The sequence below is a fragment of the Balaenoptera acutorostrata genome, chromosome 2 (genome assembly GCF_949987535.1).
Source record: "Balaenoptera acutorostrata chromosome 2, mBalAcu1.1, whole genome shotgun sequence".
In the NCBI taxonomy this organism is placed as follows: Eukaryota; Metazoa; Chordata; class Mammalia; order Artiodactyla; family Balaenopteridae; genus Balaenoptera; species Balaenoptera acutorostrata.
The window spans coordinates 120,320,301-120,337,393 of NC_080065.1; the positions used below are offsets into that span (position 1 = coordinate 120,320,301).

The following is a 17,093-nucleotide window of genomic DNA, read 5'->3' on the forward strand; positions in this document are numbered from 1 at the left end:
CTCCAGGACACCCCGCCCTGCCCCGCTAACCCCGGAGGTGCCCGGCCCATAGCCAGCTCCAGCCAGGATGTGTCTTGAGTTTGGGGAAGTTGGCCAATTCCCACGTGGGAAATGTGTCCCGAACTGGGGGTAGGGGTTTCTCTCTAAGAACCATCATTGATCGTTCATTCACCAAGTGTCAGATTCAGGCATGGGGACAGCATCTGGTCCCTGCCCAGAGGAGAAGCTGGTACTGGGTTGTCACCCCACCCGCATCTCACCTCCGATCCCGCCCTCTGCTCTTCTGCTGCCTGAGGCAGAGTCCCTGTGGGGTAGGAAGTTGAGTGAGGGGGCTCAGGTTCTGAGAACTCTTCAAGACCCAGTCCTGCCCCCTTGGCTTGTTGTCAGGTGTGGTATCCCATGCCCATAACCTCACAAGGGCAACTCAGAGAGCAGCAAGGAATGACCTGGAAAGGAGGAGGGAGAGAGGACAGGCATCCAGGGGTACTCAAGGATACTCAAGGTTGGAAGCAATAGCCAGCAGTGGGTATGAGGTGGGAAAAGGGGTCTTTGGGTGTTTAAGGGAACAGGTGGCTCCAGCAGGTGGAGACAGCTGTGGGCCATGCCTTGGAGGAGAAGAACATGCAAGATGTGGAGAGGACTGGTGGCAGGAGAGGAGAGAGGCTGACCAATGAAATCTGTAGGGCGGGCCCCAAATGCCAGTCGTAAGTTCTGGACTTTACGGTTAGGGTGATGTGCCCCAGGATGATAGTGGGTGGGGTGGACAAAAAAAGGGTCCCATGGAAAAATATGTTTGGGAAGCACTGCGGTCAAAAGACTTAAATACCATTTACTGTAGGCTTTATCAGAGCCTTTCTTCCGTATGCTAATTAATAAGCATCTTTGTTCTTCAAGAGGGGAACAGGGTATGCAGAAGGCCCTCTCCCACCTTAAGCACGGCCCCATGGGACTTGGTGCTCTTCTGAAAACATTAGGGCCCAAGAGTATCTTACTCGCTGGCTCTGGTCCAGGTGGAATGGATGGCACATGTAGTCACCAAGGAAAACATGGTTTTCCTAGAAACCCAGATTCAATGACCATCTCCTCAAAGGGAGGTCAGCCTGTAGAAGCCCAGGCAAGGGGCAATGGTCATAAGAGAAATCTTTATGAATGAGTTTGGCAGATTCACGATTCTGGGTTACAGGCTCCAGGCAATATCCTGTTCCTCAAATCAGGTCCCCAGGTTAGCATCAGTGAATCAGGGATACCCGGTCATTGTTAGGGAATCCCATGGCCTATGCAGAGAACATACTGACTTCGAGGTTATAAGCAAGCTGTAGCATTAAGGCTGATTGAGGCTGCACTCCGTGTAGTTCCTCCACTAGGACATACCCTGAGCTAAGCTTCATATGGCCAAATGTCTGACTCCATAGAAAGCACAAGAGCAAAGGTAGTCCTTAAAAACTGGGCTTTCTCACTGCTTTAGTAAAGCAGTGACATCCAAGCTATACTGCTCAGGGACCCCTCTGACAAAGCGTAACCAACACCAACAAGACCTGCATCCTCACTGGGAGACAAGGGTGACCAGAAGAACAGCATAGGGAAGAGACAGCAGACCCTGCATGGGACCTTCCTGGACTATTCCAGAGCGTTCCCTGGGGCTCCCAGAAATCCTTGGGGCACCAAGCAGGGGGCTTCAGAAGCCCTGCTTGAGCAGGTGGGAGTTAAGAGTCAGGGATATATAAGCTGGAACCATGCCTGGGTCCCCTTGTCCTCACAGGCTAGGGAAGCAGTGTGTGTGTACCTGCATCCTCCCCATACTTGGAAGCTGCTCCAGTAAACTGTAAGATATAGTATGGTGAGGACATCTTGTGTGTAGTGTGAGAGCATGCTGAGAAGCAAGAGGTCAGTGGGAGCTAGCACCTCCAGGGAAGGGCTCCAAGATGAGGCAGGGTGTGTGGTAAGCCTTTCCAGGTGGCTAAGTTTTAGTGGGATAGAGAAGAGAGGACTGGCCTGGCCTGGCCAGTCCAGCCAACATCAGGATAGAGGCTGGAGAGGCCCATAGAGTCATCATCACCAACTTCTCTGAGGAACTGGATCTCAGGCTGAGGAATATAATGTCTCATGGGGGCCTGCAAACCCCTAAGCCCTCCCCTGCATCAGGCCTCACTCCTGCTCGTCGACAGATGAGTCTCCCCAGTCTTCTCCATGTATTTTCCTTTCTTCCTCGCTCATGTTACTCCCCAGCCTGTCACTTTTCAACACCCCGACATGGCACTGAAATGGCTTTGGCTGGGTGTCACCAGAGTCCTCCTGTCAGATCCATTGAAGTTTTTTTTTTTTTCCTAATTTTTATTTATTTATTTATGGCTGTGTTGGGTCTTCTTTGCTGCGCGAGGGCTTTCTCTAGTTGCGGCGAGTGGGGGCTATTCTTCGTCATGGTGTGCAGGCTTCTCATTGTGGTGGCTTCTCTTGTTGTGGAGCACGGGCTCTAGGTGCGCAGGCTTCAGTAGTTGTGGCACTCAGGCTTAGTAGTTGCGGCACACAGGCTTAGTTGCTCAGCAGCATGTGGGATCTTCCCAGAATGGGGATCGAACCCGTGTCCTCTGCATTGGCAAGCGGATTCTTAACTACTCACCACCAGAGAAGTCCCAGATCCATTGAAGTTTTAAAAAATAAACAGCTTGCTTGAGATCTAATTCACACACCATACAATTCACCTATTTAAAGTATACAATTCAGTGGTTTTTAGGGTGTTCAGAGTTGTGCAACGATCACCACAATCAATTTCAGAACACTTCATCACCCTCTTCCTCAAAAACCATGCCCATTAGGAGTCATTTTACTTTTCCCCTCACACCCCACTTCTAGACCTAGATAACCACTAATCTACTTTCTGTCTTCATGGATTTGCCTATTCTGTATATTTCATTTACATGGACTCACACAGTATGTGGCTTCTTTCACTTACATAATGTTTTCAATGTTCACCCATGTTGTAGCATGTATTAAAATTTCATTCCTTTTTATGGCTGGATAATATTCCATTGTATGGATATATTTCATCTGGTTTATCCATTCATCTGTTCATGGCCATTTAGGTTGTTTCTACTTTTTGGATATTATGAATAATGCTGCTATGGAATTCATATACAAGTTTTTGTATGGGCATATATTTTCATTTCCTTGGGTATATTGCTAGGAGTAGAATTGCTAGGTTATATGGTAACTCTATGTATAATGTTCTCAGGACCCGTCATGTTGTTTTCCCAAAGCAGCTGCAGTGTTTTACGTTCACATCAGCAGTGCGTGAGGGTTCCAATTTCTCCACATCCTTGCCAACATTTATTATTATCTGTCTTTTTTTTTTAATTGAGGTATAGTCGATTTACAGTGTTGTGTTAATTTCTGCAGTACAGCAAAGTGATTCGGTTATACGTATATATACATTATTTTTTTATATTCTTTTCCATCATGGTTTATCACAGGATATTGAATATAGTTCCCTGTGCTATAGAGTAGGACCTTGTTATTTGTCCATTCTACATTCTATATATAATAGTTTGCATCTACTAACCCCAAACTCTCACTCCATATATGTCCTTTTGATTATAGTCATCCAAGTAATGTGACATAGGATCTCATTATGGTTTGATTTGCTTTTCCCTGATGGCTAATGATGTTGAATGTTTTTTTCATGTGCTTATTGGCCATTTGCACTCTGTGTTCTTTGAAGAAATGTATATTCAGATCCTTTGCCCATTTTTTTAAACTGAGTATTTGTCTTTCTATTATTGAGTTGTAAGAGTCCTTTATATATTCTAGATACAAGTCTCTTGTCAGATACATGATTTGTAAAAATTTTCTACCATCATCTGGGTTGTTCTTTTTACTTTCTTGATGATGCTCTCTGCAGCACAAATTTTTTTTATTTTGATGAAGTCCAGTTTATCTCTTTCTTCTTTGGTTGCTTGTGCTTTTGATTTCATAGCTAAGAAGCCATTGCCTAATCCAAGTAACAAATATTTATTCCTATGTTTTCTTTTAAGAGTTTTACCTGTTACATTTAGGTCTTTGATCTGTTTTGAGTTAATTTTTCCATATGGTGTGAGGTAGGGATCCAACTTCATTCTGCATGTGAGTATTCAGTTGTGCCAGCACTATTTGTTGAAGACTGTTCTTCCCCTGTTGAACTGTCTTGATACCCTTGTCAAAAATCAGTTGACCTTAGGGAATTCCCTGGTGGTCCTGTGGTTAGGACTCTGTGCTTTTGCTGCTGAGGACCCAGGTTCAATCCCTGGTCGGGGAACTAAGGTCCTGCAAGCCGTGTGGTGTGTCCAAAAAAAAAAAAAAAAATCAGTTGACCTTAAATGTAAGAGTTTATTTCTGAATTTTCAGTTCTATTCTGTTGATCTATATGTCTCATCCTTATGGCAGTATCACACAGTCTTGATTACTGTAGCTTTGTAATAAGTTTTGAAAGCAGGAGGTGTGAGTCCTCCTTTTTTGTTCCCCCAGCTTGTTTTGGTTGTTCTTGCTGCATTGCATTGCCACATGAATTTTAAGATCAGCTTGTCAGTTTCTGCAAAGAAGCCCATTGGAATTTGGTGGAGATTGCATTCAATCTATAGATTACCATCTCAACAACATTAAATCTTCTGATCCATTGACATGGGATGTCTTTCCACTTATTTAGATATTTAATTTCTTTAAAAAATGCTTTGTAGTTTTCAGTATATATCTTAGACTTACTTGGTTAAATTTATTCCTAAGTATTTTAGTCTTTGTGAATTGTTTTCTTAATTCATTTTTGGATTATGTTGTTAGTATATAGAAATACAATGGGTTTTTGTATATTGATCTTTTTTTTAAGATAATATTTTCTAAATATTTATTTATTTAGGCTGCGCTGGGTCTTAGTTGTGGCATGCGGACTTCTTAGTTGCAGCATGCATGCAGGATGTAGTTCCCCGACCAGGGATTGAACCTGGACCCCGCATTGGGAGCGCGGAGTCTTACTCACTGGACCACCAGGGAAGTCCCTGTTATTGATCTTATATCCTGAAAACTTGCTGACCTTATTTATTAGTTCTAATAGATGTTTAGTTGATTCCTTAGGATTTTCTATATACAAGATGGTGTCATCTGTGAATAAAGATGGTTTTTACTTCTTTCTGGTCCAGTGGCTTTTTATTTCTTTTTCTTGCCTAATTGCCCTGACTAGAAATTCCATTACAGTGTTGAATAGAAGTGATGAGAGTGGACATTCTTGTCTTATTTCTGATCTTCAGGGGAAAGCATTCAGCATCTCCTCATTAAATAGGATATTAGGGTTTTTTGTAGATGTTGTTTATCAGGCTGAGGAAGTTCCTGTCTATTCCTAGTTTGTTGAGTGTTTTTAGCATGAAGAGCTGTTGAATTTTGTCAAAAGTTGTTGAGATTATCATGTGGTTTTTTGTCCTTTATTCTATTGCTATAATATATACATTAATTGATTTTCAGATGTTAAACCAACCTGTGTTCCTGAAATAATCACATCTGATCATGGTTTATAAACCTTTTTATATGTTATTGGATTTGGTTTTCTAGTATTTGTTGAGGATTTTTATATCTATGTTCATTAAATATATTGGTCTATAGTTTTCTCGGTTTGATACCAGAGTAATACTGACCTCATAGAATGAGTTGGGAAGTGTTCCCTCATGTTTATATTTTTAAATGACTTGGTTTTCATATTGCAAAAATAAGAAAATACAGAAAACTACAACTAAAATTAAAGTTACTTATAATCCCACTAAGTAGAGGTAACCACTGTTAATATTTAAGTGCATTTCCTTCCCATTTTTCCTATGCTTATACATGTTAAAATACAAAATTGGCATCATGCTCTATATGGAGTTTGGTATGCTGTTTTGCTTTTTTTTTTTTTAATGTTAAAATTACATTTGTGGGGACTTCCCTAGTGGCACAGTGGTTAAGAATCCACCTGCCAATGCAGGGGACACGGGTTCCAGTCCTGGTCCGGAAAGATCCCACATGCCATGGAGCAACTAAGCCCGTGCGCCACAACTACTGAGCCTGCGCTCTATAGCCCGCGAGCCACAACTACTGAGCCCATGTGCCACAACTACTGAAGCCTGCACGCCTAGAGCCCGTGCTCCACAACAAGAGAAGGCACCACAATGAGAAGCCCACGCACCACAATGAAGAGTAGCTCCCCTCACCACAACTGGAGAAAGCCTGCGTGCAGCAACAAAGACCCAATGCAGCCAAAAATGAATAAATAAATAAATATATTTATTTTAAAAAAAACTACATTTGTGGGACTTCCCTGGTGGTCCAGTAGATGAGATTCCACGCTCCCAGTGTAGGGGCCTGGGTTCGATCCCGGGTCAGGGAACTAGATCCTGCATGCATGCCACGACTAAGAAATCTGCATGCCTCAACTAAAGATCCCACATGCCACAACTAAGACCTGGCGCAGCCAAAATAAATAAATAAATAAAATAAAATAAAGTAGCATTTGTGAGCTACAGTAGAATATTATTCACCCATAAAAAGGAATGAAGTACTGACACATTCTGCAACATAGATGAACCTTAAAGACATCATGCTAAGCGAAAAGCCAAACCCAAAAGGTCATATATTGTATGATTCCATTTATAGGAAATATCCATAAATTAAGGTAAATCCATAGAAACAATGCAGATTGGTGGTTGCCAGGGGCTAGAGAGTGTGTGTGTTTGGGAGGTGGGGGGAATGTGGAGTGGAGAGTATGGAATGCTTAGTGAGTACAGGGTTTCTTTTTGGGGTGAGGATAATGTTTGGAACTATTTAGAGGTGGTGGTTGCACGACATTGTGAATATACTAAATGCCACTGAATCGTTCATTTTAAAATGGTTATCTTCATGTTATGTGAATTTGACCCCAATAAAAAAAATTTCATTTGTGAGCATTAGTATATGTGATTTAAAGCTATTTAAAAGTGTGATTCTAAAATATTTTATTAGATTTTTAAAATTACAATATGTACATATTTTGTTGTTATGAAGTAAAGTAACAGTTAAGGTTTATGTGGAAATCCCAGAATCCCATAATGATTTCTCAGCAGCTACAAATATTTCATTAGAGATATACTTTGTTTTATTGTATATCTAAGTCATCTAAAATTATTATTATTATATATTATGCTATAATGAATATCCTTAAAATTGTTTCTTAGAAGTGAGTTATTATTTCCTAAGTTACTATTTCCTAAATGCGTTATCATTTACTTAGGATTGATTCCTAGAAGTGAGTGTTTGGGTCAAAAGGAAGGAATCAACATTTGTAAGATTATTCAAGTTCACTGCCAATTTTTTTACACAGCTTCAGCAATTATAATATTTTAAATAAATCTTTGCCAGAAAAGGCAAAAATATAAAGTTTTATAAGATACTATAGGAGAATATCTTCACAATTTCAGGAGAGAGAAGATTTTATTAAGCTAGACACACTCAAAAAAACAAAATTAATATGTAAATTGAATTATTCTCAAATTAAAATTTCCTGTTCATTAAAATATTACAAGAGTTAACTGGCAAGATACAGAGTCAGAGAAAATATCTGCAAAACATATAATTAGTAAATGGCTGTATCCAGAGTATATAAAGAACTTCTATAAATTCATAAGAAAAAGAACTGAGTAATAGCGAAAGTATTATGTATAAAAATTTTTGACTATACCTAAGGTAGTATTTAGAGGAAAATCTATAGCATTAAATGTATATATTTGAAAAGAATTGTTGAAAATATGAGCCAAGGATGCATTTCAGGAAGTTATATTCAAAGTAGAAGAATGAACTAATAAACATAAGAGAAGAAATTAATGAAATAAAAACCAAACATACAATAAAATTTTTTAATATTAAAATTTATTTTTCAAAAAAATAAGGAAATTGAAATAACTATTATGAAGAAAAAAAATAAAGAAAAAAGAGAGAATAAATAAATAATAGTAAGAATGAAGGAGGGGATATTACTAGAGATCAATACACATTTAGAAGATACTAAGAAGATATTAAGAACAACAATGCCAATAAATGTAAAAAGTTCAAATGAAATGGAAAAATCCCTAGAAATAATAATTTATCCAAGGTGGCTCATGAAGAAATGGAAAATCTGAATAGTCTCATAAATATTAAAGAGATTGAATCAGTATTTATCTATTTATTTTTTTAAATTGAAGTATAGTTGATGCACAATATTACATAAGTTACACAATTCACAATTTTTAAAGGTTATATTCCATTTATAGTTACTACAAAATATTGACTATATTCCTTGCATTGTACAATATATCCTTGTAGCTTATTTATGCATAATACTTTGTACCTCTTAATACCCTACCCCTATATTGCCCCTCCCCCCTTTCCCTCTTCCCACTGGTAACCACTAGTTTATTCTCTATAGCTGTGTGTTTCTTTTTTGTTATATTCACTAGCTTGTTTTATTTTTTAGATTCCAGGTATCAGAGATATCATACAGTATTTGTCTTTCTCTGTCTGACATTTCACTTAGCATAATATCCTCCAAGTCCATCCATGTTATTGCAAATGGCAAAATTTAATTCCTTTTTTGTGACTGAGTGGTATTTCACTGTGTGTATATGTGTACATATACATGTATATGTAAATATGTACACATCTCACATCTTCTTTATCCATTCTTCTGTTGATGGACATTTAGGTTGCTACCATATCTTGGCAATTGTAAATAATGCTGGTATGAACGTTGAGGTGCATATATCTTTTTGATTTAGTGTTTTTGTTTTTTATGGATATATACCCAGGAGTGGAATTGCCAAGTCATATGGTAGTTCTATTTTTAGTTTTTTGAGAAACCTCCATACTGTTTTACACAGTGGCTGCACTAATTTGCATCCCCACCAACAGTGTAGGAGGGTTCCCTTTTCTCCATATCCTCACCAACATTGTTATTTGTGTTCTTTTTGATGATAGCCATTCTGACAGGTGTGAGGTGATATCTCATTGTGGTTTTGATTTGCATTTCTCTGATGATTGATGATGTTGAGCATCTTTTCATGTGCAGGTTGGCCATCTGCATATCCTGTTTGGAAAAATGTCTATTCAGGTCTTCTGCCCATTTTTTAATCAAGTTGTTTGTTTTTTGGATGTTGAGTTGTATGAACTGTTTATATATTTTGGATATCAACACCTTATCAGTCATATCATTTGCAAATATTTTCTCCCATTCAGTAGGCTGTCTTTTTGTTTTATCGATGGTTTCCTTTGCTATGCAAAAGCTTTTCAGTTTAACTAGGTTCCATTGGTTTATTTTTGCTTTTATTGCCTTTGCTTTAGGAGACTGATCCAAAAAAATATTGCTATGATTTATGTCAAAGAGTGTTCTGCCTATGTTTTCTCCTAGGAGTTTTATGGTTTCTGGCCTAACATTTAGGTCTTTAATTCATTTTGAGTTTATTTTTGTATATGGTATTAGAGAATGTTCTAATTTCATTGTTTTACATGTAGATGTCCAGTTTCCCCAGCACCACTTATTGAAGAGACTGTCTTTTCTCCATTGTATATTCTGGCATCCTGTGTCATAGATTGTCTGACCATAACATGGGTTTATTTCTAGGCTCTCTATTCTGCTCCATTGATCTATGTGTCTGTGTTTGTGCCAGTACCATACTGTTTGATTACTGTAGCTTTGTAGTATAGTCTGAAGTCAGGGAGCTGAAGTCATGATTCCTCCACCTCTATTCTTCTTTCTCAAGATTGTTTTGGCTGTTCGGGGTCTTTTGCATTTCCATACAAATTTTAAAATTATTTGTTCTAGTTCTGTGAAAAATGCCCTTGGTATTTTGATAGAGGTTGCATTGAATCCATAGATTGCCTTGGGTAGTATGGTCATTTTAACAATAATTAATTCTTCCAATCCATGAACACAGCTGTCTTTCCATCTGTTTGTGTCATCTTCAGTTTCTTTCATCAGTATCTTATAGGTTTCCAAGTACAGGCCTTTTACCTCCTTATGTAGCTTTATTCCTAGATATTTCATTGAATCAGTAATTTAAAATCTTCCCACAAAGAAAACTTCAAATCCAGATAGCTTTACCTGTGAATTATAGTGAACATTCACAGAAAATAAAATTTCATTCATACACAAACTATTCTAGAAGTTTAGAAGTTTCTACTCTCAGAAAACCAAAGCTATCCTCCTCAACTCATTTCATGGAATTAATATGACCCTAACCCCCAAATCTGACAGGATCCATATAGGAAAATTAAAGGCCAATCTCACTTATGAACACAGATATAAAAAATGCTAACTGAAGTATTATTAAACAAAATTTAGGATCCTATGAAAAGTATTATTTAAAAAATTTAGGAGCATCAAGCTTAGTAAGGCTTGGTAGGGCTTAGAGGCCCGGCTGGCTGCAGCCGGGGAGTCTGAGGCCAGGGCGTCGTGCGCAGGCGCTACTGGGCTGGGCCGTAAGCCAGCCGCAGCCTCGGCGAGGCCTTCCCGATGCCGGCTGGGGCTCTGCAGAGCAGAGCGGAGGCTGTGCCTCGGCCGCGGGCGGGGTAGCAGGCCAGTGGGCCAGCTCCCTCGCGCGCGGTGGATGCGGCCGCGGTGATGCATGCCCTAGAGGAAGAGACCTTCCCACTGTCCATCTCTTCCGCCTCTGATGCAGAATTTGATGCTGTGGTTGGATATTTAGAGGACATTATCATGGATGATGAGTTCCAGTTATTACAGAGGAATTTCATGGACAAGTACTACCAGGAGTTTGGAGACACGAGAGAATAAGATCACCTACACACCTATTTTTATAGAATCTATTTCTTTGGTAGAAAAGTATATAGAAGAACAGCTGTTGGAGCAAATTCCTGGATTTAACACGGCGGCTTTCACTACAATTTTACAGCACCATAAAGATGAAGTGGCCGGTGATATTTTCGACATCCTGCTCACGTTTATGGATCTTCTGGCTTTTAAAGAAATGTTTCTGGACTATTGAGCAGAAAAAGAAGACCGGGGACTGGACTTAAGCAGCGGTTTAGTGGTGACTTCATTGTGCAAATCATCTTCTATGCCAGCTTCCCAGAACAATCTGTGGCCCTAGGTCCCACCTCCAGGTAATGGGATCTTTCTAGACATCACCAGCCCAATAGACTGGGAGAGGCTTTGGCTAATAATGTCAGAAGAATACATCTTGGAAAGACTGACTCTGTTCTGCAACTCTTCATTAATGTTAAGTATTGATGGGTCAGAAGAAAATTAGCTGACCTTCCTGGGACACGTTCTTGTCTTCAGTAACCCTAGTACTCCTCCCCGAGTAGACACCTCTCTCAGGAGCTTCTGAGTCTGGCTCCTGCATCAAGCCCAAGTCCAGCATTCCACCTGGGGGGCACTTCCCCAGCATACATGTTGGTGTGTCCATGTTAGAAGAACCCACCATCATCAACTGTCTTGGCCCAGCAGGCCTTGCATGTCCCACGAGACTTTTTGTGCACTCACAACTTTTTATATGGGTCAGAGTTTCAGTCCTGCAGTCTCAATGGGGTTTTTGACTGGGAGTATTTATCTAGGGTTTAACTCAAGCTAGCTGCCCATCTCAAGATTTTTGAAAATCCTACTATCACAATTCATCTTGGCTGTAGGAATCAACTTAGAGAGATTTCCTTTACCTAAAAGGTACATGTGAAAATCAATTCCTGGTCTTACATGTACAGTCCTTGTATCACTTTCTGCTGGTCCTGATGTAGTCCCATTGTTTCTATAACTCTCGTTTACGTGTATTTTTTAAAATAAATTTATTTATTAATTTATTTTTGGCTGCATTGGGTCTTCGTTGCCGTGCACGGGCTTTCTCTAGTTGCAGCAAGCGGGGGCTGCTCTTCGTTGTGGTGCACGTGCTTCTCACTGCAGTGGCTTCTCTTGTTGCGGAGCACAGGCTCTAGGCGCACGGGTTTCAGTAGTTGCAGCACACAGGCTCAGTAGTTGTGGTGCACGGTCTCCATAGTTGTGGCTCACAGGCTCAGTAGTTGTGGCTCGCAGGCTCTAGAGCACAGGCTCAGTAGGTGTGGCACACAGGCTTAGTTGCTCCGAGCCATGTGGGATCTTCCCGGACCAGGGATCAAACCCGTGTCCCCTGCATTGGCAGGCAGATTCTTAACCACTGCGCCACCAGGGAAGCCCATTTACGTGTTTTTGGAAAAATATTTTTATAGATGAGTACTCAGGCTAACCTAATGGATATAATCTTAGAACTTCCATGATTACCCACTTCAAGATCAAAGTATTGGGGCTTCCTTGGTGGCACAGTGGTTGAGAATCTGCCTGCCAATGCAGGGGACACGGGTTCGAGCCCTGGTCTGGGAAGATCCCACATGCCGCGGAGCAACTAGGCCCGTCAGCCACAATTACTGAGCCTGCGCGTCTGGAGCCTGTGCTCCGCGACAAGAGAGGTCGCGACAGTGAGAGGCCCGCGCACCGCGATGAAGAGTGGCCCCCACTTGCCGCAACTAGAGAAAGCCCTCGCACAGAAACGAAGACCTAACGCAGCCATAAATAAATAAATAAATAAATAAAATTTTTTTTAAAAAAGATCAAAGTATTATATGCTGTGTGCTTTTTGGCTTTTAGTGCTATGAAAGCAAAAATGCTTTCTATGTTGGTGTTCCTATTTTACTGGGCACCAATGAATGTATGCTGGAAGTGGTCTAAAAGGTTTCCTTTTCTTAGAGCATGTTAGTATTTGTGCAGGTTTGCTTAAAACCCTTTCTTTGTAAATCAGCTCCTTAGGTTTTCTGTTGGGGTTGGGGCTCTGCACTTCCTTCTTTCTGTCAAAATAATCCTACAAAGACAGTGTTCCACTGGTCTAGCTCAGTAGGAGATAGCAAACAGCTTTACTGGCCATCTGTCTGCTTGGATTTAGTACACTGGTTTAGTACAATGTTTGATAGAACATTACTGACCAGAAAACATGGATGTCACATCTCTAGAAAGAAAAATTACAGTGGTTCAGTTCCTAATGTGTACCTTAGCTTTTTTTGTTTTGTTTTTTATTTTTTATTTCTAGTAAAAATAAGAATCTCTACTGACTTTTCACTTGGCTGTTCTGGTTTTAAAGGATGAGCTATATAGGCTGTGTGTTTTTCTGTACCAACGTGGTGCTTATTAAATACTTTTGTACCGTGAGTAAAATTTGAGGTGTTTTGCAAAAAGCAAAGGAAAAAAAAATAGGATCTTATGATCAAGTTATAATTAATTCTATGAATGCAAGTTTTGTTTAATATTCAAAAACATTAATTCATCACAATAACAGATTAAAGGAGAAAAATCTTATGGTTATCTCAATAGATGCAGAAAAAGCATTTGGTAAAACTCAACATCCACTGAATCAAATGGATGAATAATTTTTTAAAAATTTTGCCAAACTGGAACTGGAAAGAAAATTCCTTAATTTTCTAAAAGCTTCTTTTGAAAAATAACTAATGCAAGCATCATACTTAGTGGTGAAACATTGAAAGTTTTTCCTTTGAGAATTGGAAAAAAACAAAGATATCCATTACTACCACTTTTTTTCAACATTATACTGGAGGTTATGGCCAGCACAGTGAAGAAAGAAAAGGAATAAAGACTGGAAAAGGAAGAAACAAAACTACCATTATTTATAGATGATAGGATAGTTTACAGAGGAAATAAAAAATAATCTACCAATAATTAGAATTATTAAGAGAGTTCAGCAAGTGTCCTGGACTTAAAAAAAAATCAATGTACTTAATAGCAGCAACAAAGAGAAAATTTTAAAAGGATAGCATTTGTAATATCAATTAAAAATGCCAAATCACTAGGAATAAACCTAATAAAAGTTGAGTAAATCTCCAATGCAGAAAAAATGAAAGCATTATGGACAGAAATTAAAGATCTCAATAAGTGGAGATATGGTGTTCACGGATTGGAAGACTCAATATTACAAATATTGTCAGTTCTTTCCAAAGTGATCTACAGATTCAATTTTATTTCTAATAAAAACTCAAAAACTCATCAGGATTTTTTTGTGGAACATGACAAGATGATTCTTAAATTTATATGGACATGCAAAAGGCCAAGAATAGCTAAGTCATTCTAGAGGAAGAACAAGGCTAGATGAATTGCTGTACCAGATTACTATACATTTGTAGTAATTAAGAGAGTATGGCATTGATTGGGGGATAGACAATTCAATGGAATAGAGAGGAAGTTATGCAAGCAGACCTGCACATCCAGATGCTTGATTTGTGACAGAGATGGCACGTGTAGCAGTGGCAAAAAGACAGACTCTCAATAGAGTTGGCTGGAACAATTCGATATCCATATCAAAAAAGAATGAAATTGGAGGGACTTCCCTGGTGGTGCAGGGGTTAAGAATCCGCCTGCCACTGCAGGAGACACAGGTCCGAGCCCTCGTCTGGAAACATCCCACATGCCGAGGAGCAAGTAAGCCCATGCGCCAGAACTACTGAGCCTGCGCTCTAGAGCCCTAGAGCGACAGCTACTGAGCCCACGTGTCACAACTACTGAAGCCCGCATGCCTAGACCCCGTGCTCCACAGCAAGAGAAGCCACTGCAATGAGAAGCCCACGCACCGCAACTAAGAGTAGCCCCTGCTCGCCACAGCTAGAGAAAGCCCGCGCACAGCAACGAAGACCCAGTGCAGCCAAAAATAATAAATAAATTAATTAATTAATTAATTAATTTAAAAAAGAATGAAACTGGACCCCTATCTCACACCATACACCAAAATCAACTCCAGGGGCATATGGACCTAAATATAAAAGGGAAACCTGTAAAGTTTTAAATTAATAATGTAGAAGAATATTTTCATAATCTTGGGTAAGGAAAGTTTTCTTAAACAAAGCACAAAAAGCAGTACTACAAAAGAAAGATGAATAAAATGAAGAATTACCATTCATCAAAGACATTAAGGGAGTTAAAAGGCAAGCTACAGAATAGCAGAAGATAACTGCAACAGATAAGATTAACAAAGGGCTTTTATCCAGAATATATACAGAACTCATTAGAATTAATAATAAAAGACAACCTAATAGAAAAATGGGCAATTCAAACTCATCCAGTTGTATACATTAAATATGTACAGCTTTTTTTTATATCAGTCATACCTCAATAAAGTGGTTTTAAAAGAAATAAATAAGTAATAATTTTAAAATAACTTGGCAGAAAGAAAAGGAAAATTGGACAAAAGATAGGCACTTTGAAAAATAAGAAACTCAAAGGCCAATAGCGTTAAAAAACAGTGCTCAACTTCTTTGATAATTAGGGAAATGCAAATTAAAATCATGATGAGATACCCTTACACACTTATCAAATTGAATAAAATTTAGAAGTCACAATACCAAGGATTAGCAGAAATATTCATCCATGTAAATCTACATAAACTTGTGCAACCACTTTGGAAAACAGTTCAGCATTATTCAATTAAGCTGAAAATAACATACTCTAATGACCCAGCAATTCCACGCCTAGGCAAATATCCTACAGAAAGGAGTGCTTATAGGACAGGAAACATGGACAAGAATGATCATAGAAGCTGTGTTGTAATAGCCCTGTCATAGGTCAGGTTCCCAGGAAACAGATGCTGAGATGGAATTTGGGGTGCCAGAAGTTTGTTAAGGATGTGAGGGATCAGCATCTATGAAAGGAAGGGAGAGAAGCAGGACTGAGCGGAAGAAGTCAAACTGTGATGCAGGGTCAGTGAAGTCTAGGCCATCTTGGTAGGGAACTCTGGAGCAAATATTCTGCATCTGAATACTCCTATAGCGGATAAAAATGGCCCAGCCTCTATATCCTTCCTTTGTTCAGTCACACAATGCAGTCTGCTCTGGGAAGAGGCAAGGCACTATCTGCAGCTCAGGTGGACCCTGAAGAAGCTATGACTGATCACACTCCCTGCAACTGGACAGCAAATCCATCCTTGAGGAGGGATCTGGGTGGCAGATCCAGATCTGCCACAAGGCCAAACTGGCAACAACCTAAATGTCTGTCAGCTGAAGAGAGGTTAAACTCTGCTATGTTCATACAACATATGCATAATTCCCCCGTGTTTCCTCCTGTACCTCTGAGGCCCATCTGTTCTAGGGCAACCAATGATCCTATCCTTGCCAATACTTAATTTGGACGGCCCTTCTAGCATGTAGTTTTAATGAGTATTTCCCTAACGACAAATGATGTTTAGCATCTTCTCGTGTGTTTGTTATCTAAATATCTTCTTTGGTAAAGTCTTCTTCAGTTCTTTTGCCCATTTTAAAATTGAGTTGTGTATCATTTTTGTATCTTTGTATGTGTAATTTTGTATATGGCTTATACATATAAGCCTACAATCCATATCAAGCTAATTTTTGTATATGGTCTATGGTGTGAGTAAGGGTCAAGATTCATTACATTGCATATGGCTATCCAATAGTTCCAGCATGATTTGTTGGAAAGATTGTTTGCTCCCCATTGGGTTGCCTTGGTACTGTTGAAAATCAATTGATCGGGTATGGTGTTGGTCTGTTTCTGTCTTTACACTAATATCACACTTTTTACACTAGCTTTTTAATTTACCTGAATTCATTTAGTATAAGATCTGAAGTTAAAATCTGGATTTGTTTTTTCTCAAACAGTTAACCAATTGTCCCTGGGGGAGAAAATATGCTTTCATCTCTACTGTTTTAAGGGCCAAGTTCATTATATACAGATTATACCCTATATAAGAGTCTATTTCTGGGCAATTCTCTTTCATTGACATGTCTGTGGTTTTACTCTCAGTTCTATGAAGAGTGTTTTGACTAATATTCCTACCTGGGAGTAAAGAGGGAGCCCAGAGCTCCAGCTGCTCTGGGAAGACTACCTCTCCTCAGACCTCCAGACCATCATCAGCAGGAGTGAAGAGGGCTCCTGACCTTTACTGTCTCCTCCCACCTCCCGACAAACCCAACCGGGCCACCACACTCTGCCTCGGACTCCTCAGGCTGCTCTCATCAGTCCCTTCATCCCTGTTCATATCAGTCCCCACAAGAGGCCTAGAATTCTCAGGGCATCCCTCACCCCAGGACTCTAA

At 39.6% G+C, this 17,093-nt stretch overlaps 1 protein-coding gene and 1 pseudogene across 1 annotated transcript in view; both read left to right on the forward strand.

Annotated features, from left to right (window-relative positions):
* The window catches only part of JADE2 (jade family PHD finger 2), a 120,032-nt gene that overhangs the window by 26,060 nt on the left and 76,879 nt on the right, over positions 1-17,093 (forward strand). The gene's annotated exons all lie outside the window — the stretch shown is intronic.
* On the forward strand, positions 10,622-11,111 carry LOC103001718 (ADP-ribosylation factor-like protein 2-binding protein; annotated as a pseudogene).